This window comes from Panthera onca, chromosome B1 (genome assembly GCF_046562875.1).
Source record: "Panthera onca isolate mPanOnc1 chromosome B1, mPanOnc1 haplotype 2, whole genome shotgun sequence".
In the NCBI taxonomy this organism is placed as follows: domain Eukaryota; kingdom Metazoa; phylum Chordata; class Mammalia; order Carnivora; family Felidae; genus Panthera; species Panthera onca.
The window spans coordinates 90119140-90145306 of record NC_138342.1 but is presented as its reverse complement, the minus strand read 5'-3'; the positions used below and the strand labels follow the sequence as shown (position 1 = coordinate 90145306).

Genomic DNA, 26167 nt, shown 5'->3' with positions numbered 1-26167 from the left:
GACTGTGATAATAAAATGTTATCTAAAATACACAAAGAGGGGCGCCTGGGTGGCTCAGTCGGTTGAGCATCCGACTCTTGAGTTTGGCTTAGGTCATGATCTCGCAGTTCAGGAGATCAAGCCCCACATCGGGCTCTGTACTAGCAGTATGGAGTCTGCTTGGGATTCTCTCTCTCTCTCTCTCGCTCTCGCTCTCGCTCTCAATCTCTCTCCTCCCCCCCCCCATTTCTCTTCTGCCCCTCCCCTACACTCTTTCCCTCTTAAAATAAATAAATAACTTAAACATTTTTTTAAATAAATAAAATACACAAAGAATCTTAAAACTCAACAATAAGAAAACAACCCAATTCATAAATGTGTAAAAGACCTGAACAGATCTCACCAAGGAAGATATACAGATGGCAAATAAACATCTAAAAAGATGCTTCATATCATATATCACAGAGAAATGCAAATTAAAACAGTGAGATACCACTACGCACCTATTAGAATGGCCAAAATCTGTAACACCAACAAAATTAAATGCCGGTGAAGATAACAGAGTAACAGAAACTCTCATTCACTGGTGGCAGAAATGCAGGATGGTACAGCCACTCTGTAAGACAGTCTGGTGGTTTTACACAAAACTACACATACTTCAATCATATGATCCAGCAATCGCACCACTTGGTATTTACCCAAGGAGTTTAAAAACTTATGTCCACACAAAAACCTGCACACATCAAATATTTATGGCAAGTAATTGCCAAAATTTGAAAGCAACAAAGATGTCTTTCAATAGATGAATGAAAAACTGTGATATACCATAGAATGGAATGTTACTAGGTGATGAAAAGAAATGAGTTATTTCAAGCCATGAAAAGACATGGAGGAACATTCAATGTAAATTGCTAAGAAGCCAATCTGAAAAGGCTATCTACTGTATAATTTCAACTATGTGAGATTCTGGAAAAAGCAAAACTCTAGGGGCACTACAAAGATCAGTGAGTGCCAGGAGTTAGGGCAGGGGAATGAAAAGGAGAAGCACTAGGAATTTTTAGGGCAGTGTAACTACTTTATATGATACTGTAATGGTGGATACATGTCATTACACATTTTTCAAAACGCATAGAATGGGTTTATTCTATGCAAAGAGTGAACCCTAATGTAAACTGTGGACTTCAGTTCATAATAATGTATCAATACTGGCTCAACAATTATAACAAATGTATGACACTGAGGCAAGATGTTAATGATAGGGGAAACTGGGGAAGTGGGGACACGGTACATGGAAATTCTGTACTTTCTGTTTAGTCTTTTTGTAAACCAAAAAAGAAAGGCTATTCATTTTTTAAAAGTTCTTCTCAGATTTACCTATAAACTCATTCATATTTAAGACAGCGGTAATTTTTTCAAAAAAAAAATTACTCCAAATACTGCCATTTAAGCTGTAAAGCAACATTCCAACATTAATGGCAGAACAGCCCCAATTATGTCCTTCAAGAACAATGACAATTTGTTCAAATACAACCACTGATCTAAATTTGCCTTATAATTCAAAAGCACTTAAGCCTTCTAAATGTAGAAGGCATTCTAAACACTACTTAATGTTGACGAAACATCTGTGGTCAGGGCAGCATTCCATTTTGTGGTATAACATGTTCAGATGTATAACTCCATCACAGCCCCCACAGGTTTTCATATTCTACATACGTATTCATTCCAACAAACACGAAGGCTATGCTTTGTATACCAAATGGTAGGGCACATCTCATCCCTGCGGAAATTAAAGGCCCCATTCAGTGTGCAGCCTAAACCCATATAGGGAGGGGCTCAGAACAAATCCATAACGTGCCATTTGCAAAACTGTACCCAGATGAAACCACACCTAAGACTTGTTTTGCTTCCAAAATGACACCTAAGACAGCCGAACACTCACTTTAACGGAGCCCTCTAAGTGAAGAGTTTTCTCAAGCTGCTTGCCTCAAGGAACCTTGCTACCAAGAACCTTGCGATCAGTTAAAATGCAGCTGAAATTTGACAACAGAAATAATGGCCAGGTCCAAAAGATATTTTTCTGCCATTTGCAAAATCCCATGTAAGTTGTACACTGTGATTTTAAATGAAAATATCTCAATTTTGGGGTGCCTGGGTGGCTCAGTCAGTTGAGCGTCCAACTTCAGCTCAGGTCATGATCTCACGGTTCGTAAGTTCAAGCCCCACGTCGGACTCTGTGCTGACAGCTCAGAGCCTGGACCCTGCTTCAGATTCTGTGTTTGTGTCTCCCTCTCTCTCTGCCCCTCTCCTGCTTGCACTCTGACTCTATCAAAAATTAAAATAAGAAAAACATTTTTAAAAATCTCAATTTTAATCAGCCTTCTTAAGACTTCTACGAATTACATCTTCAGTTCACAAGTGCACATGAATGCCTTTTGTAAAGAAGCACTTTACTGCATGATGATTTTAGTCTTTAGTCCTAATCCAAAGGATGTGGGATCTGGGAACCTCTTCCTATGAAAACACCCTTGGGATGGAGGCTGATGCTAAGGAGTCTGGGCCTCAGAGTTCCATTTCCAATGTCCTGTTGCTGGCACACCCTCAGCTTATTACACTTCTCATTGACAACCGCATCCAGGGCAATTCACAGCTGACACCACATTACTTCCACTACTTCCGTTTCCAGACACAATATTTAGAAACTATTAGTAACACTTGTGGTTTATAAACAAATACTTAATAATAAAGCTGGCTCATCAGACAGCTGTATTTGTTAAATTCTGGCTAGGTTTAAAGAGTCAATCCAAAATCTTTGTAAAATATAATCAAATCTCATTTAAAGGAACAAAAATGTTTTTGAGGACAAATGATTCAAAAAAGAATTTTGTCAATATTTCTTTTTTTTTTTTTAAGTTTCATGTTGGAAGGAATCAAAGGATTCTTAGAATTCAAAAGTAGGTAATTAACTACTTATATAAAAAAGGGAGTATGTATCCAACCTTGATTGTTTCACAAACAGCATTTTAGAAGCACAGTGCAAGGACATCATTTAAAACAAACAAACAAACAAATTCAGCTTCATTTTCTTAATGATGGCTGAGTAGGGCAGGGGCTCCATGGCTTGTGTAAATGGGGCAAAAAGAACAGAAATGAAGTTTAGGGACTGATACCATACATTACCTTTACTTTTTGTCTTTCCCACTTAACCATTTGGAAGGAACTTTTGTAAATGACATCCTTCTGGCTGTAGTTTCATACTTTTCCTCCTTCTTGTTCACCTACTAGAGGCAATGGACTTGTCGAGAAGGTAAACAAAACAACCAAAAAGAAAGATTAGAAGGGGGGAGAAGTAGACTACACCACTGAACAGAGAATCTTGAGAAAAACAATTAAAATCTGTATGTCACTGATGGTCGATGTTGGCTGAAGATACAGTAAGAGGAAGTAACCACTGCAAAATTTATAAGTCTGTGACACACACTAAGCCTACGTCCAAAATTCACAGAGGTACAATAGGAAATTACAAGACCGGTCATTAAAACAGGTACACCTTTCTCCAGTTTCCATGACTGTTGGCCAGACAACTAGCTTAATCTAAATTTCTCTCTCACGTACGTGAACACATAGATACATATACAGAGAAAGAGCCAGACCAGAGATTCTATCACCTAATTTCAGATATATTCCTTGCATTTCTCTCAACCTTATATTACATGAATTATCCTTGATAAACCCACATCCTTTAGACATGTATAATCTCAACCTGAATGACCAAAGAATCTTAGTGATAAAGAAGAGTTATATCACCCCCTTAATTTCCTTCTCTAAAAAAGGTTACTAGTACTCTCTACCTTTACTTCGCTTTTCTCCTAAATTCCTATAGAGTTTCTTTTAGACAAATGTGCTGTCTCCGAAACACAGAAGCAATCACGAATCAGATTTTCCTTTTTATCCCTCTATGCAGCACCCATTTCATGATCTTCATCATGTTTTATGAAAGTACTGGAAGAAACTGTCAAATTAATCTTCCTAAGTAGGACTGCAACTTTGTGCACATCCAAATCTTCAGGCTGCAAAACAAAACCTGAACTCCCGACAATCACCATCTTCCTGAATCTGGTCCTCACCAGGAATGCCCTGAAAATGGCACCAAATTGGATTAGAGGGACTGATTAATCCCAGCCTTCCTAGACCATTTAAGGATTTTTCATACTGTATTTCAAGTGCTTTTATTTCTCCCTTCCCAACCTCGTGGAAGATTTAAAAAAAAGTGTCTAGGTAGGTGGTATCATTACTATTGTCCTATTAGAGATGGTGTCTGCCTCAAGAAACGTTAAAATGACCCCCACAGACAATAAGTAATAAAGTATGCATTCTCAATGGTGAAAACTGGTGCTCTAAGGGTGGAAGAAATGGTTTGTAATTCTCCAAAAGGCATTAAAATTTCACAGGGGGAAGGGAGTAGTTAGGAAAAAACTGTCTAAAAAAGGCAATAATGAAAAAAAAGAAAAAAAAAGGGCTGAGAAACACAGATAGAGGAACCCAGAGGGCACCTTATGTGCGAATTGGCTAAATGATCATGAACAAATTACTTAACCTGAGTTCCACATTCATATACAGCTGACATCATGGGTTTTTGCTCACACTGGCCAGCATCTTCTCATCCTTCACTTCTCACTTTTAATGTTCTTTCCTCAAGGGGTCCTTTCTTGACCACTGTCTAAAGAAGGTCTCCCCTCTTTTTCTCTCTGAGCACTACTGACCCACTTTCACAATTTGTGATTATATACTTGTTTCCTTGGTTTTTTTCTTAATTTTTAACGTTTATTTATATTTGAGACAGAGAGAGACAGAGCATGAGTGGGGGAGGGTCAGAGAGAGAGAGGGAGACACAGAATCTGAAACAGGCTCCAGGCTCCGAGCTGTCAGCACAGAGCCCAGATGTGGGGCTCGAACTCAGCCACAAGATCACGACCTGAGCCGAAGTCAGACGCTTAACCGACTGAGCCACCCAGGCGCCCCTTGTTTTCCTGTTTTAATTGGATGGCTCCCACAGTAGGTGGTAGGCTCCATGCGGGGAGCGACCACGTCTGTCTGTTCACAACAGCACACACCCAGCCAGGCACAAAAGGGTGCTCCCTGGTTCTTGCCAAGCTCTTCCCCTTCAACCGACTTGTATTCCCCTGACATACTGAAGGGTGCACCAGCGCTCTTCTCTAGAGATTAACCCCAAGAGATAGTCTTCAATACTGGCAATTCACTAACTCTTACTTTTTTTTTTTTTTAACGTTTATTTATTTTTGAGACAGAGAGAGACAGAGCATGAACGGGGGAGGGGCAGAGAGAGAGGGAGACACAGAATCGGAAGCAGGCTCCAGGCTCTGAGCCATCGGCCCAGAGCCCGACGCAGGGCTCGAACTCACGGAGTGTGAGATAGTGACCTGAGCTGAAGTCGGATGCTTAACCGACTGAGCCACCCAGGCGCCCCTCTTACTTTCTTTTAAAACCACTTCAAGGGGTGCCTGGGTGGCTCAGTCGGTTGGGCATCCGACTACAGTTCAGGTCATGCATGACCTCACTGCCCATGAGTTTAAGCCCCAGGTTGGGCTCTGTGCTGACAGCTCAGAGCCTGGAGCCTGCTTCACATTCTGTCTCTGTCTCTGCCCCTCTGCTGCTCATGCTCTCTCTCTCTCTAATATAAAATAAAACATTAAAAAAAACCAAAAACAACTTCCAGGTCCCCTTGGCCCCAGAGCATAACCTGCCAGAAATTTTCCCAAGGATCTTTGATCAATTATAAAAATTTTAGTATGGGGGCACCTGGGTGGTTCAATCAGTTAAGCGTTTGACTCTTGATTTCCACTCAGGTCATGATCTCACGGTTCATGAGATTGAGCCCCACATTGGGTTCTGCGCTGATAGCTCGGAGTCTGCTTAGGATTCTCTCTCTCTTCCCCTCCCCTGCTTGAGCTCTCTCTCAAAATAAATAAACAAACATTAAAAAAATTTTAGTATGGGGGCGCCTGGGTGGTTCAGTTAAGTGTCCATCTTCAGCTCAGGTCATGATTTCACGGCTCGTGGGTTCAAGACCCGCGTCAGGCTCTGTGCTGACAGCTCAGAGCCTGGAACCTGCTTCAGATTCTGTGTCTCCCTCTGTCTCTGCCCCTCCTCCATTCACACTCTGTCTCTCTTTGTCTTTCAAAAATGAATAAATGTTAGAAAATCTTTTTTTTTAAATCTTAGTATGACTTTCAGAGTTTTTACATTAATAAACTTGATATTAAGAGGGATGAGTTAGGGAAGGAATGTGCATATTTTTTAAATTCAATTTTGAATATCAAAATGGTACTTTTTACTCTTCAAGGTGTCCAAGATTTTAAAAGCCCTTCCTTTTCTTAGTCTAGTGGCTGTTGTTCTACCTTTGGGTGTATCAATAACTGAACTGCTAATAGATGATACAATGGAATAGTCTAGGATATATATCCAATTCCACTACATGCAGGGAGAAAAATCTAATGTGAACAAGAAGTGAGTGTTTGTATTAGGTAGAGAGAAACCCAATGAGATATGAGAAGTCATTTCAAATCAGAACAGCTAACATTTGGAGAACACTGCTCCCTCAAAATAGCTCCTGTCCATTTAGGAAGAGCCAGGTCAGCCATTATTACAGTAAAGTGAATCTTGGTAAAAATGTAACATGAGGGAATCATGTAAAATCCTAAATGTAAAATTTTTTTAACGTTTGTTTATTTATTTTGAGAGAGAGCTCAAGCAGGGGAGGGGAAGAGAGAGAGAATCCTAAATGTAACGAGAGAATCACATATATATATATATATATATATATATATATATATATACACACACATACATATATATGTGTATCTGTGTGTATATATATGTATGTATATATTTGTGTGTATATATAAGTATATGTGTGTCTCTCTACAGCATCAAGACATTTGGCAAGTTTTAAACTATAAGTTTAGTTGGAGGAAGTAAAAGAAAAAATACATATACACATATGTATGTGTTACATATATATATATTACACATACATACATGGGAGTATATAATCCACATATATCTACCTAAAAATATGTACATTATATGGATTAAAACAAAAAAGCATAAAATATTTCATTCCTTCCATTTTCTATTAAATGTGGTCTTTACTGGGGCGCCTGGGTGGCGCAGTCGGTTAAGCGTCCGACTTCAGCCAGGTCACGATCTCGCGGTCCGTGAGTTCGAGCCCCGCGTCAGGCTCTGGGCTGATGGCTCGGAGCCTGGAGCCTGTTTCCGATTCTGTGTCTCCCTCTCTCTCTGCCCCTCCCCCGTTCATGCTCTGTCTCTCTCTGTCCCAAAAATAAATAAAAAACGTTGAAAAAAAATTAAAAAAAAAAAAAATGTGGTCTTTACTTAGGGTGGCCATATAACTTAACATCCTAACCAGGCCAGTTCTGAGAGTGCCAGATAACCTTACCAGTAATGACACCAGCACAGCAGTTATACACTGCGGCTGTCCTGGGCATACAAGGACATGGTCACCTTAATAATAATAAAGTCCATGGAAAACTGCAAGATTTCACGAAATAAATATAAGATGAACAATATTAAAATATGTCCCCTTTAGTAAAGTTTTTTAAAAAAGGCTCTAAGAAATAAATCTTAAAAGATGAAGTCCACAAAAAACTTGCTCTATTTGGGACAACAACCTGCCAAAGAATATAAATTAAAAAATGAATAGTAAAGGATTAAACTAGGGAATTAGCCTCTAAGAGGACCAGCAGCTTAAATTAATATTTTCTTTAATTAAGAAAGCCAATCCTTTCTAAAACCATAAGCCGATCCCATATAGACATTACTGCACCACAGACTCTAATACCACTTAGTTATTTTTGTTACTAGGAAACATTTGCACAAAAACAAGATTTATATTCTCCTCTTGCTTCTATTCTTCCACCTAAAGGAGTAATCCTCCATTATTAGCAATGCACTTACTATCTCCACAGCAACTAGTGTAACTGTGGTGTTGCAACAGGCGGAGAATGAAGTGGAAAACAAAATAATAGAAATAGTGTAGAAGAAATAAAATTTCCACACAGCCTTGGTGAGGAAACAACCACACACACACACACACGCACACGCACACACACACACAAGGAAACTTGCTAAAAAGAAGCCTTTTGAAGTTGTTAGTCAGTTGCTTCTAGGCCTTTAAGATGCATAAGTATGCAAGGGGGTAAAAATGGTAAATTGTATGGAGTAACTGCAGATGTCTTCTCCCCAAGAACTTGAAGGTGGGGAAGAGGGGTGGTTTCTGGAAAAGAAGTGATTTCCACAGGTGTTCACATGGGGATCTCAAGAAGGTATAAAGTACAAATGAAAGGTCTAAGAAGAGAGGACCAGAGCAAAGACTAGAGCTAAGCAAGCCTTCCAAAGCAATCACTGGCCAACAGGTGTTGGGGGAGGAGTAGAGGGGGAGGGGTGGGGGCAATCCTGGGCAAAAGGGGAACATCAGTCCAGGCAAGACCATGGCTGTAGAAGGCAGAGGGCAGCAAACTGAGAATCAGGAAATCTGGGCTCTTCATTGGCCTCTGCTGATACAACACAGGAGTAAATAACACAAGGAAAAACGCAGTTTCAAAAATACTCAACGCATTAATTCAGAAAACATGTACTGAGTGTCTGCATCATGCTAAGAAAACACACACACACACACACACACACACACAGTATAAGTTTTGCTATCAAAGAGCTCAGTCTGAAAGAACCTAATTTCAACAGAAAATCACCTTCCAATATGGTAGTCCAGTTGACAGAGAAAGGACTAAGTACTCCAGAACAATGAGGGAACCCCTAGCCCCCAGGGGTGATGTGGAGAAGGGAGACTGTGAGGAAAGCTTCCTGCAGGACCTGCTGTGGGTCAATTCATTTGTGTTTTAAATCACTTCTCTAAAAAACAAGGTCACCACGTAAAAGAATCTTCCACATTGCTAAACCCAGTGAATACTGTGTTCTCCTCGTAATCAACTTTTCAAGAACTTACAACAGAACTAATTACTCCATCCTGCTCTAGACATTTGATTCTGCTGGCATCTGGAACACTGCTCTTCTGGTCCTTCTCCTGCCTTGCTGGTTACTCCATAGTCTCCTACTTGATCTTTCAACTCGGTTATTCCCTGGGGTTTGATCTTAGTCTCTCTTCTCTGCCTACAAAATCTCCTTAGATGACAGTAGATTCCCCATAACTTTACATAGCACCAGTCCCATGCTGAAACAGCTCCCACACCGACCGCATCCCTGAATGCAGGTCTCTTGGTCATGGCTGGCTATCTGACATCTGTCTCCATTAGGATGACTAACAGGCAACTCAAACTAACCAATGTCCAAAACAGAACTCTATTCTCTACAACTGTCTCACCCACCAAAAATCTGGGAGTCCTCCTTGACTTCTCCTACTCTCTCATGCCCCTCATCCAAACCTAACCATAAGTCTTGTCAATTCAATCTCCATACCTCTCAAATGCATCTGGGGCTCTCCCTCTCTCATACGGCCTCCCATACAGGCTGCATCCCTTCTGGTGCAGTAGCTTAACAACTGATCCTGCTTCTACTCTTGCTCCTTTCCACCTCATTCTCTGCCCAGCAGCCACAGTCTTATAAATGTAAATCAGATCATGCCTGCTCCTTCTTAGATCAAGTCATAAGGCCTTCTCACTGCATTTGCAGTTAGGACCATACTCCTCACAAAGTCTGCAAGCCCCATCCAACCTGGTTCTGCCGGCTGAGCCACTTCTCCCTCACTGCTGGCTCCTTCCCACCACTTGTGTGACCAAGCACTCTCCTCCCCAGGCTGATGCATATGCCCTTCCCTCTCATCCTTCACAACCCAGTACAAGTCTCACTGCTTCCAACAAACTTTTTGTAACTGTGCTAGAACAGGCTTCCCCAGTCACTCTCCACCATATCACCCTTAAGTTGCCCTTAAAGACCAGCTCTACCTCTGAACTTAACCTTCTTTACTTATTGGTTTTACTTGTTTATCATTGTGCAATCTTTCTTTTCGGCGTCCTTTCCTCTCTCAACGCATAAACTCAAACAATCTCCATTAGGGTAGGAGCCCTGACTGCTATTCACTGAATCTCTAGAATCAAGAATAAAGTCTAGCACCTAGCAAGTGCTCACAGCATTGTGTTGAATGTGCTAATCAACTTCAGAAGGAATCAAAGAGGGCTTGGAACTATGTCTCAGCCATCTGTGTAGTGTCAGTACATTTATGAAACCCAAAGAAACCTATCTTGAGAATTTGGTGAGAACAGTGGCTTGCCCAATAGCTGGGGAATGTTTTGCTATGAAATCCTCTGCTTTTAGTTATGTTCCCACACATAAATGCACTCTTCCCTTCCTTCCCCCCTCCCCTCCCGTGTCTCCCTCTCTCCTCTCTCCCTCTCACATCGTGCCTGTGTCTTCTTATATTCTAATCTGTTTCTGGCAGACCAGTATTTGGTATCAAGTAATAATTTCTGTGATCTAGGTTTTAGAGTGGACTTGCTCCTCAAATTGTTACAATAGGGAACTGAACAAGGGCATACATGAGTAAGCAGCATTATGTATATACACAGGGCAAGGACAGGATGAAGACAATGGTAGATAAAAAGGTAGAGAGTGAGGTGACAGAGGAGAGGAGTTAAATGTGGGGAGGCACTGGGGCTGAGACCAGGCCAGATGCTTCACACATCCTATGGTATCAGCTCATAAATGCATAGGAACAGTCATCTTTTCTCTAAGCATTATCCTAATAATCTACATATTTCATTTATAGGCCTAGACACACCTCCTGGCATTGAAATTCACAAATTTATGTTACAGATAACCTCAGAGAGATGTTCCCCGGTACCATTCAGCCTGTTCACTCTTTCCAGCAAAAGGCACCAGAACCAGTTTTTTCTGGTGCTAAGGCGACACCATGATATAATTAATTCAGTTTTTATACAACACACCAGAATCACTAGATGGCAACTATTAAGGAATTATCCTCAGATTCATGCAGGGTATTTTTGCTTAAAGATAAAATTGGTCACAGCTGCACTTCCCAGTACAGTAGTTGCTAACCACAGATAGCTAAGCATGCGAGACGTGGCCAATGCACACAGAGATGTGCTGTTAAGTGCAGAATGTATACCAGATTTCAAAAATTTAGAAACAAATATTCCCAGAATTGTTATATTGACTATAATTGGCAATAGTAAATAGAATATTTTGATCTATTGAGTTAAAATATGTTCTTAAAGGGGCACCTGGGTGGCTCAATCAGTTGAGCATCTGACTTCGGCTCAGGTCATGATCTCGCAGTCCGTGAGTTCGAGCCCCGCGTCGGGCTCTGTGCTGACAGCTCAGAGCCTGGAGCCTGTTTCAGATTCTGTGTCTCCCTCTCTCTGACCCTCCCCCGTTCATGCCCTGTCTCTCTCTGTCTCAAAAATAAATAAACATTAAAAAAAATTTTTTTTAAATATGTTCTTAAAATTAATTTCACTTTAAAAAAAAACTTTTGTAATGTGGCTGTTGGAAAACTCAAATTATACATGTAGCTATCATGCGTGGCTCATATATATTTCTATTGGCCAACACTGAGTTCTTAGGGGATGGTTACCTCCTGGGGGGCAGGGCAGCACCTTGGTCCCAGGTCTGATCTTTGCCCAGAAACTATTTCATCAGCTCACCCAGAAGAGAGAAGCTCTGATTCATACTAACAAAAGGTGCAACAGGAAACATTTATCTATTAACTTATCAGGGATGGCTATGAGATAGGATAGATACCTTCTGGTACTGGTGAAGGTTACTAGGCCTCTTAAATAACTAAGGCATCTTCATTCCATGATGGAGATATTGGCAGGGAAGGCAAACTATTAACCAAGAATTGCCTGATGAGGAGAAAATGCAAGCAAAGGAGTCCAGAGTCCTACAGGAGCCCGGCACCCCTAGAGCCGAGGCTCGAGAAGTTCCTAGACTAAGGAGATGAGAGCCCAGAAAAATCTCCTCCCAAAGCATTTTAGAACACAGACCAAAAGCTTCTTTCCTACACATCATTTGAGTTTCTTCCAAACCTTCACATTTAAGATGAAATCAATCCTACTTTTTTTATGCATATATAATTTCCCCCTTAAATTAACAAAGTGACTCCAAATCTCAAAGGGGTACATTCAAAGGAAATGCAAATATGAAAATGTCCTATCTCTGTGGTTTTAAAAGTTTCCATTTTTTTAAATATTTCTACACAAGGCAGTCTCTTCTCCTAGAAACAGTCATATATATATATTTATGCCATCCAGCTAATTTTCTACCAATATTTCTTTAAAATTATTTTTAAAAATCTTACATTAGCCCTTATTTCATTTGTTAAAATTTTATTTATGTATTTATTTGAGAGACAGAGATGAGAGTGCTTGGGGGAGGGTAAGAAAGAGAGGAAGAGAGAGAGAATCCCAAGCAGGCTCCATGCTGTTATTGCAGGGCCCAAATCAAGAACCATGAGATCATTACCTGAGCTGAAACCAAGAGATGGACGCTTAACTGAGCCACCCAGGTGCCCCTTTCATTTTTTAATATAGGAAAATCCCAAGATTTTATTCCTTACACTGCTATGTCTACATTGTACAAAGGAGAGACCCTGACTTTTAAAATTTTATTTATTTATTTATTTATTTATTTATTTATTTATTTAGATGGAGAGGGAGAGTGAAAAGGGGAGGCACAGAGAGAGGGGGAGAGAGAGAATCCCAAGCAGGCTCCACGCTGTCAGCACAGAGCCCAACACAGGGCTCAATCTCACAAACTGTGAGATCATGACCTGATCCAAAATCAAGAGGCTGAAGCTTAACAGACTGAGCTACCCAGGCACCCCAGGAGAGACCTGAATTCATGGAAGTTGTCTTCAAATCACAACATAAGATTAGCTATTGGATGATTCCTTTAAAAAACAAAACAAAACTAATCCCATCCATTATAATCCTTGTTATTTTTTTTTAATGTTTATTTTTCAGAGACAGAGAGTGTGTGTGCATGCAAGCAGGGGAGGGGCACAGAAAGAGGGAGACACAGAATCCAAAGCAGGCTCCAGGCTCTGAGCTGTCAGCACACATCCCGACATGGGGCTTGAACTCACAAACCATGAGATTATGACCTGAGCCGAAGCTGGATGCCTAACCGACTGAGCCACTCAGGCGCCCCCCTCCCCCAATTCTTGTTATTTTTAATTCTAGTAATTGATTCTTCGATTCCAAGATATCACCTACTCTGGGGTCCTGTAACCCTCTGGATACTTACTATAGACGATCCAATGAATGATTCCATCTTTTATTTAATTTGCTATGGTTTGGGAAGTCCTTGTACAGATATGCCCTTGCTCTCAGAGAATTCCTAATAAAGTTGCCGGATAAGCAAAGAGCAGATTTAGAAAACAATTAAAGGACTCTGGAGTCAGAACTCAAGTGATAATCACCCCCACATTTGGACTATCATCTTACCCCCAAACAAACGCAGAGTGGTGATGACCACCACGTGGAGTGCAGAGCCATATTTCTGTCCTGCAACTCTGATGAAAAAGGCCCAGCAAAGTGGCGCTACTTGCTCCAGAACCAACAGACTTTTTTTTTTTTGCTGAAACCTTGGTACTGTCACTTTAAATATTTGCTAGGTATAAGAATGTACACAATTATCAAAAGCCCCCAAAGCGGTTAGTTTTGCATGTAAAATATGATAGCCCCCAAAATATAAACACTTGCTATACCTGATGTGCCATAACAACAAATCATGAGATTACACAGCTTTCCCAGTGCTGGCCTAAGGAACAGATCCAAATGCAAATTGTTGTGGTAACTCTATTAGTTTCTCTTTGCTGCTGTAATAAGTTACTACAAATTTGGCGGCTTACACAGCGGCTTACACAACACACATTTATTTTCGTACAGTTCTGGAGTTCAGAAGCACAAAATGGGTTGTACTAGGCTAGAATCCAAGTGTGAGCAGGGCTGTATTCCTTTTGGGAGGCACTAGGGGAGAATCTATTTCCCTACCTTTTCCAGCTTTGAGAGACTGCATACATTCCTTGGCTAGTGGTCCCCTTCCATCTTCAAGGCCAGCAATGGTCCTTTAAGTTTTTTAAACTCAAAACTGCTAGTTCGGACTCTCTGATTCTGACTCCTGTGCTTCTCTTTTCCACTGGGTCCAACCAAACAATCCAGGCTAATCTCCATGTGGTAACATCAGCTGATTAGCAACTTTAATTCCCCCTTGCCATGTAACATAGTAGATACACAGATCCTGGGGATTAGGATGTGAAACCTTTGAGGGGGGCCATGATTCTGTCGACCACCATCTCCAATACCAATTAGAAGACAGTCAATGAAACCTCACATGTACAAATACTGGCCCCCAATAGAACTTTCAACTATGTTATAACGGGTGAAAGCCTTAAAACTTAAAAAATAAATATCATGGGGCACCTGGGTGGCTCATTCGGTTGAGCGTCCAACTTCAGCTCAGGTCATGATCTCACAGTTCGTGAGTTTGTGCCATCAATTCCTTGTGACTTACCACCCAGAGGATTAAACTAGGTCCTGTATTTCAGTATCAGTATTGAAAGATGGTGATGCTTACCTTTCAGTACAGTATTGTCAGACATAGTTCTCTAAAAGTTTCCGAGTGTTCAGTCAGGGTTGGTATTGAGTCTGGAAAAGAAGTACATTCTTCCATTCCCGAGATTAGTGCACACGGCTCAGCATGATTTGCAATTTTATGCCTGCTACTCTAATGATATATATTTTTTAAATTTTTAGGTTTATTTATACTTGAGAGAGAGAGGGAGAGAAAGAATCCCAAGCAGGCTCTGCAGTGTCAGTGCAAAGGCCGACGAGGGCCTCGAACCCATGAACTGTGAGATCATGACCTGAGCCAGTCACATGTTCAACCAACTGAGCCACCCAGGTGCCCCTCCATGCTAGATTCTTTAAGTGCAATGGTTCAACTCCACTGCCAAACTGTCTGCTTTCAAAATCTAATTCTGCCTCATACCAGCTCTGTGACCTTAGGCAAGTTTAACCTCTCTGTCTCAGATGGGGATTCTTAAAACGGGGATAATAATATCGGCCTCAGAGTGTTTGGGGAGAAGTAGAGAAGTTCTAAGTGCTCAGAAAAAACCCTGGCAAATAGTGAGTGCTTTAAGTATTTGGTGAATAAAATTTTAAATGTTCCTGCTTGCTGCTTATAACTTGCCAAACTATATTCCAAGGGAATGTGCTTCTCAGCACTAATCCATTATAGAGAGTATATCATAAACACACACAGATTATATACATATGTATATATAATATATATATAATTTTATTATATATATTATATATATTATTATATATAATAATTATATATATATTATTATATATAATAATTATATATATATTATATATATATATTATATATTATATATATATTATTATATATATTATATATTATATATATAATAAATATATATAATTTTTTAACAAAAACAATGCCTTTTTTTGCTATTAAAGTTGGGTAGCTACTGGGGTGGTCATAACTGGACATTAAACAACTTGCTGGACAAATGCAAATCTCAGAAAACAGTAGCAGCTGTGTGAAATAAACCGTCTCAGGGCCTCCTAAAGAAAGACTCACAGCATCGGGGAGGACAGTGGGGTCTGTGATTCTTAATGGCCCTGGGCATTTTCTGGGACAGTGGTGTTCATGGTACAATACTCTTCAGAAGGCTGTGCTCCGTAAGTCACAGCAATTGTGCTACGTTAATGCTACCAGCATCTGCTGAGAGGGCTGGCATATTGTGATTGCTACTTTGAAAGCTTTTCAGCATTCACAGATGATGTTATATAGTTCTTATGAAAGTTCTTGAATTCAATGGCAATGCACAAACAACTTCAATTATTTCATTTTAACCGTGATGAGGAGGAGGAGGGAAGGGTGAAGGATAGGACCCAGACCCTACCAATACAGGCATGATGTGATGAATGGCTATTCTATTGCAAAAGAAATAATGATGGAGCACCTGGGTGCTCAGTCGGTTAAATGTCTGACTTCACCTCAAGTCATGATCTCACGGTTCGTGAGTTCAAGCCCAGTGTCAGGCTCTAAGCTGACAGCTCAGAACCTGGAGCCTGCTTCAGATTTTGTGTCTCCCTCTCTCTCTCTGCCCCTCCCCTGCTTGTGCTCATGCGCGCGCTCTCTCTCAAAAATAAACATTTAAAGAAGTTTTTAAAAAATAATGAGAAATAATTTGATTTTTGAGGTAACAGAATTGAACCCTTTGTTTTAAAAGTTAGAGATGCAGGTTATATGCAAAAAAAAAAAATAAATAAAATAATGAAAGCTAAGCCACTGAGTATTTACTATGAACCAAGCATTACCCTTGAAGTTTTGCTCACAAAGTTTTACACATCATACAGTCACCTTATTGAAGTAAATATTTTATTCCCTTTTTATAGCCGGGAAATGGAGGTTCATCTGAGAAAGCTGCTCAAGGTCACATAGTGGTGAGGGGTGGTGTTGGGATTCATGACACCCCACTATCCTCCCTGATGAGTGTGTCTTTCTTTAGGAGGCCACAAGACCATATATTTCACACAGCTGCACTTGTCCAGGTGGGCCTAAGCCTGTGTGTGTTCATCTCTCTGGTGTTACTTCATGACGTGAGGTCAGCTGAGACCAAAGAAGCATCCCAGCCGATGGGGTGGTAAACATACAATCCCGTATCAAAATATCCACTCCCTAAAAACTGCCATATTTCCAAAGCCAGTGAAAAGATTACAGAAAGCCTGGAGGGATATCGGGCAGTGTGGGACATTAGAATCAGCCGGCCCTCCCTTCAAACCCTTGCTCTGTGGCCTTGAGTGTGTTAACATTTCTAAAAATGGCTTCCCTACCTCCACAGTGGAGATAGCACAGTTTCTGTTTTGCAGGGCAGTCTGGAGATGAAGAGAGTGGTTCCAGGGTAGATGAAAAAATGCTATCTCAGAGTATCTGCCATTACTCAACCATCACTATTTTCCCCGATTAGCTCCAGTTTCTGGGTGTGAGGAAGCTTGGAGGACAAGCTCTGTGTCAAAGGCCTGGCTTCAAGTTCAACTACTGCTGCAAGTGTCTTCCGGAGAGGTCTCCACTTCTTTGGACATGGGCTGCCATCTAAAGGTATGCCTCCAAGGCCCCTCAATTCACTAAGTGGTCCATGATCCAAAACCATATAGTCTTTCTTTGACTGGCATCCCTACCCCTAAATAAAAACTCATTCCTTCTCATTTTCTCTAGGTATTAGATCAGATTACCTACTTAAAGTAATTCCCAGGTTAAGGAAAAGGATCCTTAACTCATCCAGTGAAGTGTATGTTAAGAGTGCCTTCCCAGGATGATTCTCCTTGGCAAAACAGGCCAAGGAGGCCTCTGACACATGTTGTCACACCTGCCAGGCCAGACGCTCCAGGGTCACGCACGACCCCAGTTCCAACAGGAGGAGCCAACCTGGAACAGGCCTTTCGTACATTTCCATCTTGGTCTCTACAGTCGTCTCTCCATCTCCAGGGCTACCCCTCTCTTCAGCTCCTTCCCAGTTGAGGAACAGCTTTTCAAGAGTTTAATTCATATCACGTATTTTGCATTTCTAATCATCTTAAAAAGAGGCAAGGGCACCTGGGTGGCTCAGTCGATTATGCATCCGACTCTTGATCTCAGCTCAGGTCATGATCTCACAGTTCGTGCGTTCGAGCCCTGCATCAGGCTCTGCGCTGATGGCACAGAAAGCATCCTGTCTCTCCTCTCTGCCCCTCACCTGCTTGTGCATTCTCTATCTCAAAATAAATAAACTTTAAAAAAATTTTAAGGAGGTAATTAAATTCCAGGGGTAGACACTTCTCCCCCAATTTTCCATAAATATGATGCCTCCAGTTCCACAGTTTCAATTGGAGAGCAATTTACCTTTGTTCAGATACTCACTGAACACTTTCTTGGTGAAACAAGTATACCCAAATAAACTTAAGAGTCAAGGATGCCCTAAGGTGGGTACTTCAGCTCCTTCCCAATTCTGCCCAAGGCTAACCCTGACATCTGGGCATCTTTCTTTCCACAGATGAAATGCATCACTATAAATGAACCTCAGCACAGACAGTACCAGGCAAAGAAGTGACATTCACCTGAAGGGGTCCTTCCAGAATCTTTCACCTGATTTGACTTTTAGTACCTGGCTTTCTTTTCGGACACTTTGGCTTTGAATTTGTTACCTCCTCTTTAACAATTTTAATATGTTGTTTTATTCTTTTTTAACAGTACAACACTCAATCCACTTAATGCTTCTTTTTAAAAAAATCTAAGAATGTGCCAAATTTGGTTTGAAAGTTTTAAGTGCCATGATTAAACTACGAAACAAAATTGTAAAGCTGAATCTTAAATTGTCAGCAAATCATCAAGTTAGGGTTTGGTAGCAGGGAAAACTAACCAGCAAATAACAGATTACCCTATTTATATTTTCATCCTAGAAAAGTCATGGATAGAAATTAGAACTGATCTGAGTTTCTGTATGAAAAGGCTAAATTGGGGGCGCCTGGGTGGCTCAGTCGGTTAAGCATCCGACTTCGGCTCAGGTCATGATCTCACGGTCCATGGGTTCGAGCCCCGCGTGGGGCTCTGTGCTGACAGCTCAGAGCCTGGAGCCTGCTTCAGATTCTGTGTCTCCCTGTCTCTCTGACCCTCCCCCGTTCATGCTCTGTCTCTCTCTGTCTCAAAAATAAATAAAAAATAAAACATTAAAAAAAAAAAGAAAAGGCTAAATTGAACACTATGCATAATCTAACATCCTTTATTAAAACCATAAGAACAGAGTAACTGGCATTGGAAATGCAAATGTAAACCCATAGCAAAATTTAAATGCTGACTCCAGGTAGCAAAGAGGGTATGATAGAATAATAAAACATGAGAATGCATAAATGAAGAAATGTTTTATACCTATAATGAAAATTAACTAGTGGAAATTTATTGCCCTTTCGTTAAATCAACCCAAAAATGTTACCAATGATATGTTTTTCAAGAGATCAAACAACAAACACATAAGGTTTTTTAAAAGGTGACCTATTTAAAAGTGATGGTGCTTAGTCTAAAGCTAGTGTAGTGATAAATCTGCTAAATGCAATGACTGAAAGTTTTAACTTGGCCATCTTACTGGGAATGAAGGAGGCAAATTGTAGAAGCAGAATTTCTTCCAGAGAGTTACCAGGCAAAATTAGCACTGCTCCATTCTGCTATATTTCCCCACAAAACTTTAGCTTTACAGCGAACAACAAAATACAAGCCCAAATAGCTCTTTAAGAAAGCCTGTGTGTTCTGTTTTCATCAGATAAATCCCTTGCGTAATGAGCTACTGACCTATTGTGCAGCTCCACAGAGAATGTTGATCCTATTGCTGAAATCTTATGAGAAACACTAAAGGAACACAGAAACTAAAACTTAAATTTTAAAGAGAGAGGAGAAAGTTTTCTAATTCTGAATATCATTAAAAAAAAGGCAGCTAAATTGAACATTATAATTCACTTTTTAAAATGCAAAATGACTAAAGTGATCATGGATTATATACTCATAGACATAGCTAGAAGGATACTTAATGCAGAGTTGCTTAAAATAGTAAAAACTGGAAGCAAACTAACTGTCCAAAAATAGGCGATTGGTTCAGCTGGGATGCAGCCATATAATAGAAAATTATAAAAGCTGCTGTAAAAGAGTATTTTAGTGATAAAGACGTCCATATTTGAATGAAAAAAGCAAGTTAGAAAATAAGGTATAGGGAACAAACTCAGTTTTGTAGAGAATGACTTTCTAGCAGTGCAACTTCAGGAAAGTTATTTTCTCTCTTTAAATCAGTGTTCTCAATACACATTAGCTCTTTGTGTTATATGTTCACAGGGTGAAAAAATTTGAAGATATAGTATTAAGTGATTTTCTGAGTGATGGCTGGTTTGTTTATCTGTACTTTTAAACTTACATAAGTAATATACTTATCATATGGGGGAAAATTAAATAAATTGGAATATTCTCACACAGAAATCATCTTCTTAAAAACCTACCATAGAGCTTTGCTCACAGTAAATAAGTCTTGGTTGAGTTGAATTTACCCTTCAGATTTCATTTAAACCAGTTTGCTCTGGGGTTCATTTAAAATTACTTAATTTAACAGCCAAACTTGTCTATAATATTTTTATTGGACAAAGGAAGTCATACTTGCATTGTTCAGCCTCTTACGAATTTATGAGCCCCATTTCGGGACTCATTAGAAAGCCACTGGATCTTGCTATTACCAGTGGGAGGCAGCCTATGGGAGCCTAGTCACTTTCTGTTTCCTCCCCATTCCCTACTGTCTCCTCTTTTTTGGCTCCTTCTTTCCCCCTCTATTTTCAAAGCCAAGGGACGCTCTGTACTGGACTGTAAGCTACAAGGACAGTTACAAAATCTCCTTCGTGTTAGCATCACCAGTACCTAGCACAGTGACTGGAATAGAGTATCTGTTCACTAAATGTTCACCAACTGAATGAAGTGAATAAATGTCTGACAGTTCAGGTTAGAGGCTTCAATTCCCCCATAAGATAGCCAGATAAAGGTAGGTAGGCTACTCTAGTCTGAAACTGTCTAGTAATTGTCAACCCCCCTCCCCCCAAAACAAAACTCCCTTCAAAGTATCACTTCTTTAAAAAAGAAAAAGTCCAGGCGCACCTGGGTGGCTCAGTTGGTTAAGCCATGGACTCTTGATTTCCACTTGGGTCATGATCTCACGGTTGGTTCGCGAGTTCCAGCCCCACATTGGACTGTGCGCTGACAGTGTGGAGCCTGCTTAGGATTCTCTCTCTCCCTGCCCCTCCCCATCTCATGCTATCTCTCTCTCTCTCTCAAAATAAATAAACAAAAAAAAATAAGAAAAAGTTATCATTTGTATTCTATTGTTTATTTTAATAGATGTAAAATTATTTTTATTTTCCCCTATATATTGTGTAAAGTATCCGGAAAATCCCAGTTTAACTTGCTCAAATAGGGAGAGTCAGGTTACCACCCAGATAGCCTCAGGTCTCCTGGATTCCAAAGCCCAAGACCATTCTACATCATGTGGTGTGAAAAATTCCCTCTGACCTTTGACCCTAAAAGCCGTTTTAGATATGGTTAAGAACAAACGTTTTCAATATCACCCAAGCAAATACTTCCTATCCCTCCAAATACTTCCTAGGGCTTTATAAAATCCCAGAAGAGAAACGCAGACCAGGAGGCAGCAGCCCAAAGGTGTCCAGTGTTTCCCTCCAGTTTATAAGTCAACCAGCTTTACTTAAAAATGAAAACTAAAGAAACCAAATTAAATATTAACTCGCAAAACAACACTTCAACCAGAAGACTACCCTGAAGTAAGGCTAGCAGCAAACTAAGGAAAGGACCATGAGAATTTTGCACTGCTTATTTGGGGGTGGGGGGGTGGATAGTTAAGGGTAAAGTTAGAGTTTTCCACATGTCCAGTCTTCCTCCAAATTCTAGGTTTGTCAGTTTCAGCCGTTGCTCTGGCTCTGTTTAAACAGTGAACAAGCAATTCCCCTGAAATGGGGTGGCAACCAAAACCTGTCAGGTATCCACAATGAAAGGTTTAGCTTCCTGAAGATCTGAGGAACTTGCCAAAGGATTTCCCACGCCAGACCACAGCCCACCAGGTTTACTGGGCAGGAAATTCTGTGGCAATTCACTGGTTATCACCCAATCCAGCACTCAAACACACTATTATTTACACATAAAGTCACAATTTGTTGGGGTCTGAGTTGCGCCATACATTATGACAGGTCTTTCTTGCTTTAACCCTCATTATTCTCATCTGTAGTTATAGTCCCATTTTACTGCTTCAGAGTGTTTAATGTGACTGGGAACCCACCGTTATTAGAGGAGACTACGAGCGACACCAACGATCTGAAAAGTTCAAATTCAAAATCCACACCCAACCTGGGGTCACTAAACAGTTGAATGTCTTCAAAATTTAGCATAAACGTCAAAACGTTTTGAGGTCATATTAGAGCCAGCAAGATGAAACAGAAGAATGGCCAAGATTGATGAACAGAAAGAAAAGACTGCAGAACATTTGAGTTGTTTCAAGGGGTCGCCGCGGGTTATTGACGACGATCCGTATCTCGGAGAGGTAGACGCGTCCACTCCCACCCATCCCTTTCCTTAAGCCAAGTAACTCGGGAATGCCAACCGTTGAAAGGCTTCAGGGAGGGCAGCCCAGGGCTGGACTGTTACTGTCCACACGTCGTCAGTAAGTGGCTCTCAGAAAAGAACAAGACAGTCCCTCCTCCACCTCCTGAACTTCAGTCCTGCCCTCCGGAGTGGCTCTGGACAATGCACGGTTTAATCTGTGTCCTTTCAACGCCAGGACCGAGTTACCCGAAATGGTTGCAAATGAATGAGACGAATGCTCAGAGCTGGGAGACTCGGCCACACACTCACCCCCTAGCAGGCAAAACCTGGAGAAGGATGCCCTGGGGCGGGGCGCGCGGGGGCCGAATTAGAGCCACGTCCGCGTTCGCCATCCACCTTCCCCCTCCCCGCGCCGCGTCCGTCGCGCGGCTTCTCAGCCCGGTCTCCTCCCCCGGCCCCTCCGGGCGCTCCTCACCCGCTCTCAGCCTGGGGCTCCCGACGCTCCCGGCCGAAGGCGGCGGCTCCCGGGCGGGATCGGCCAGGGGACGGAGCCCGCTGCCGCAGCCACCCCCGGACCGAAGCCGCTAGAAAGTTTGCTCGGGGTCTCTAGCCGTGCGCGCCGCGGCCCCGCCGAGGAAGCCGCTCTCCGGTTCCCTCCCGCGGCCGCCGCCCCCGAGGCCGCTCCCGGCGGCGCTGCAGCACGGGGCCGGGCTCGGCGGCCGAGGACGGCTCCGTGCGCGCCGAGGGCGGGGTCTCCCCGCCCGCTCGGCCCGCGGCGCGGCGCGGCGCGGCGCTCCGTGTTTACCGCGGCCCGGCGGCCCGCTCTCCCCGCCCGCCGCCCTGCGCGCTCCTGACATCATTCATTCTCTCACACCCTCGCCCGCCCACTCCATTTCCAAACAGTGACTCACCCGCGGCCCGGTGGTGGCAGCGGCCGTTCCCGCTGCTGTGGCTCTCCAGGCGCAGAGCGGAGCTCGAAAAACCGGTGCGACTTCTTAAGAAGAAAACCCCAGCCGACCCTCCCCTCTCTCAACCATTAAAGGTGCTGGGAAGGAGGGGCTTGGCAGGCACGGCCGATTGGCTCCGGGCGGAAAGCCTGAGGGCCCGGAGCAGACCTCCCTGAGCGGTGACAGAGATCAATCTGGGAAAGTTCTTTGGGTGCCGCTCCCAGCAACTTTTAAGGATGGGGCGGGGAAGGGATTCCCCCACCCCGTGCCTCGCCTTCTTCAGGAACTGCTTCCTGACGTGGGTGTGAGTGGGCTTGGGGACGTCAGCGGTTATTCGAAGGGTTGGTGCCCGGGCCTAGGTCGAAGAAGTGGGTTTCCAAACCTCGCAAGGTTGCCTGGCTGTGTCAGTAATAGGTCCGCTCGGTGGCCAACTCTAGGTGTGAGCTGGAAGGGTGCTCCAAGTTAATGAGGCTAATAATACTTTCCCCTCGGTGACTAACCGCCGTGTCATCTGTCCTGTTAATTGATTTGCTTCTCTTTAAGGACAAGAGACCGTAACCAAAATAAACATTGAGAGAGTAGTTCTTTGCTCAAGTGAGCGCTGCGCTCTTCCGCAGCTTTTGGAGCACAAGGCGGCCCAGTGGTTTCCTTGATGAGCTCAGCAGATATGTTTTTAGAAGGGGTGTTGCCTTCTTAAAAATGGTTAAGGCTCTACGTTTCTTGGAGTTGCTATTCATACACCTGCTGGGCAGTTTTCAAAGTAAACAATGGCAGGCTCAGAGTCTAAATAGGATGAATTAGAATTGGCCAAATCTTCATTGAATTTAAATGACAAATATTTTATGTTCATTTCTACTTCTGGACAGGGTAATTATGTTTAGAATTTGCATTGCCTTATGGGTGATTACATATAATCAACAAAAATAATCCAGAGGCATCTCTAGGTGCCTATTGCAGAAATCATGTAGGGAAACAATCATTTATCTATGATAATTAAAAACTACTATAACAATAACAACAGCAACAACAACAACAAATACACAGGGCTGTTCCAAAACACACAACTGTAAGATTCCACTACAGAAGCTTCCCCCAAATGAACTTGCTCCTGAAATTAACCAAAGTTTCAGCATCGTTGTTGTGAAAAATGCACTCACTTAAAGCTGCAGAAAGGCAAGAACCCAGAAGAGCACACCAACAATTGAAGTTAATTTTCCTTGGGTTTATTTTTCCTTTTCAGGAGGAATTCATTTTCAATTTTACAAAGCCTAGGCATTTTGCCCAGAAGACAATAGCAAATAGATTGGTTTGCTAGGATGCAGTCAAAGTAAATGGAAATTCAAACCAACAGTTTTTGTGGAGAATCACAGACAGACCTCATCAGAAGTTTGGGTGTCCTGAGACTAGATTCAAATGTGTAGCCACAGGCAAGTTTGGGTGAATATCCCACTGATTCCCTACTTTATAAAGTTCAAATATCTGGACATTATGGAGATATGTACAAATAAGGTTTTCTACAGATCTCAAAAAACGATGTTGTGGACTTTTGGGCCTATGCACAAAGATAAACTCAAAAAATTCATAACAAAGCCTGCCATCCCGTCTGTCTTACTACATGATGTAAATCCCGCAGCTCCATCAGGGGAGGATCACTTTCTTTACAGAAAGCTGTTTTGTTTTGTTTTTTTATGTTTATTTATTTTTGAGAGAGAGGGATAGAGAGCGCACACCTCTGCAAGTGGGGGAGGGGCAGCGAGAGAGGGAGACACAGAATCCCAAGCAGGTTCCAGGCTCTGAGCTGTCAGCACAGAGCCCAAAGTAGGGTTCCACTCACTGACCGCCAGATCATAAACCTGAGATGAAGTCAGACACTTAACCCACCAAGACACCCAGGTGCTCCCAGAAAGCTGTTTAATGGATAGTTCTGGATTTGTGGTTATTACTGTGCCTCAGTTTAAATATTGTAAAATAAATAATTAGGCCATATTATTATTCACTTAAATATCCTCCAGTGAACATAATAGTATAATTGTGATTGAGTTGCATGAAGTTTTTACATTTTATTCATTGTTAACATATGGGAAAACAAATTATTCATCTTAATTTCTGTGTTTTGAAAAATAGTGACTTGTCCTCACAGAAAGAGGTGCTTTTTTTTTTTTTAAACTTTTTGTTCTTACAATGTATCAAAGTTTACTAAGTCCTTGGTTAGTCACATTACAAAAATTATAGTGCTGAATGCTCTAAGGGAAAGAAATGGTTGACCAGTATGTTCTTGTCAATTTTTTCTAAACTAGTGAATACTTCAAATAACATTTTATAGATCTCTCTTTGTTATGATAAAACATACTGATTAAGTTAGGGAAACATTTGCAGTACTTATCTCCTCTTATACTAACTCTTACTCTGGACATATCTAACATTGACTCAACCAACAATGTTTATTAAGTTCATACTTAGTGCCCACATTGTTTATCTCAGAATCACCATGTGCATCTTCTAAACATAGGTGTCAGTAATGGGAAAGTTTCTTTAAAAAATTTTGCGTTAGAATGTTTATTACAGTATTATTTATTATTTTTCCAGGATCCCGTGTAGTGCCTGGCATGTAATAGTCAATGAGTGAAATAAACAAATGAATAAGCCTTAAGGAACAAACCAATAGTGAAGTGACTCCATGTTATGGGATATTATGTAGGCAACAAAAGAATAAAATAGTCCCATAGGCTCTGACTTCAGAAAACTGTCCTTGTTAGTGACAGGTATAAGCAGTGAAAAATATAAGCAGAGGGAAAATACACCACACACACACACACACACACATACGCACACACACCCCATTTTTGTGAAACAAACACCACTCCCGTGAAAAATTTCAGAACCAAACTAAACTATATTACCTCTCAATAGTGAGATATAGAAAGGCAGAGTGTGAAGGAAAAACTTGTATTTTGGACTATTGTTCAACACAAGCAGTATTAGAACTTAGAAGACAGTAATGTAAGTCCACGGAATAGGAA

At 41.5% G+C, this 26167-nt stretch overlaps 1 protein-coding gene across 3 annotated transcripts in view; it reads right to left on the bottom strand.

The window, feature by feature from the left end:
- The window catches only part of SGMS2 (sphingomyelin synthase 2), an 89639-nt gene extending 66395 nt beyond the window's left edge, over positions 1-23244 (bottom strand). For 2 of the 3 annotated variants that reach the window (XM_060654480.3, XM_060654478.3), the window contains exon 1: positions 23112-23244. The gene's annotated coding sequence lies outside the window, so the exon portion shown is untranslated. Of the gene's footprint in view, positions 1-22675; positions 22903-23111 lie in introns of those variants that run through there. The other variant, XM_081795557.1, reaches the window with a different exon arrangement.
- Between the last annotated feature and the right edge of the window lie 2923 nt (positions 23245-26167).